The following is a 1,639-nucleotide window of genomic DNA, read 5'->3' as shown; positions in this document are numbered from 1 at the left end:
TGCTACGAGCTTGTGTGATTGACTTCGGCAAATCGTGGGACACACACTTACCTGTTGTGGAGTTTTCCTACAACAATAGTTATCATACGAGCATCAAGGCAGCTCCATTCGAAGCCCTCTACGGCTGGAAGTGCAGATCCCCTTTGTGCTGGGCTGAGGTGGGTGACACTCAGTTAGCTAAAGGACGAGTTCCTGACAGCGCCCTCACTGGTCCGGAGATCATTCGAGAAACGACTGAGAAGATTGTTCAGATACATGAACGATTAAAATCCGCTAGGGATCGACAGAAATGCTACGCCGACAAATGAAGAAAACCCTTGGAATTCCAGGTGGGAGACCGAGTCCTTTTAAAGGTCTCGCCCTAAAAGAGCACGATACGCTTCGGAAAGCATGGAAAGCTGAACCCAAGGTACATAGAGCCTTTTGAGATTCTCGCTAGAATCGGCCCTGTAGCCTACAAACTCAACCTACCCTACGAGCTAAATAACATACATCCTACCTTCCATGTCTCAAACTTGAAGAAATGCCTGTTCGACAAGACTCTCGTGACTCCCCTCGACGAGATCGAGGTCAATGAGAGCCTCAACTTCGTGGAAGAGCCTGCGGAGATTTTGGATCGGGAAGTAAAACGAACGAAACAAAGCCGCATCCCAATTGTGAAAGTTCGGTGGAACGCCAAGCGGGGACCGGAATTTACTTGGGAGCGCGAAGATCAAATGAAACTCAAATATCCCCATCTCTTCGCTTAGTGGTATTGTAATTCCTATCTGTATGAATTCTAAATTTCAGGACGAAATTCCCCTAACGGGGGGATAATGTGATGACCCGAACTTATTTTCGTTACATAATCCTGTCTTCACTAACGGAATTCGTCGTTATATATTATTTTCCGTAATGTTTGGAGTCGTAACTAAATAAATATCTAGTTATTTATATTTCTTGATATTATCATAAGTAATTTTAACTTGTAAGTGTTAACCCTGTTCAACTAAATAGAGTTATATTACTTTTCAACCACTTCACCCGGGTAAAAAGTTTTAACCCCGTTAAACTTTAGCATCGGGTAGCCGTGTACCGGGTGCAATACCCAAGGCATATAAAATAAGAGTGAACAACATTTGGACACTCTTTTACCACTCATTCACTCTCTCTCACTACTTTCTCTCTCTAGACCCGAACCTGACTCCAAAACCGTGAATTCCGACTTCCAAACGTAAGGGTTTCTTCCCTATCTTATTCTAAACATATTCCATTGCATTTAAAGGTCAAAAACCATAAGATTTAGTGGATTAAAGGGAGTTTACGGCCTAGGAAGCCCCTTAGGCCGTAAACACCCAAAACTTGGCTAAATGTCCCGTTTTTACTTCCTATAAGCTTGTACAATAATCAAGGGATATACCTAGATGAGTTTGGACACCAAAACACAAGTTTTTAAGACCTAAAAGGGAGTTTACGGCCCAAGCTCATGCTTAGGCCGTAAACACCTAAATTCTATGCCAAATAGCCCCAAAAACTCATCTAAGACATGTTGGAATTAAGTTAGGACCCTAGGAATGCTTAAGGCCATTAAACAACACATTTTAGAGCCTAAAAGAGGAGTTTATAGCCAAGACTATGCTTGGGCCGTAAACACCCAATT

This window comes from Lactuca sativa, chromosome 8 (assembly GCF_002870075.4).
Source record: "Lactuca sativa cultivar Salinas chromosome 8, Lsat_Salinas_v11, whole genome shotgun sequence".
Classification (NCBI taxonomy): domain Eukaryota; kingdom Viridiplantae; phylum Streptophyta; class Magnoliopsida; order Asterales; family Asteraceae; genus Lactuca; species Lactuca sativa.
This window is presented reverse-complemented; position numbering follows the sequence as displayed.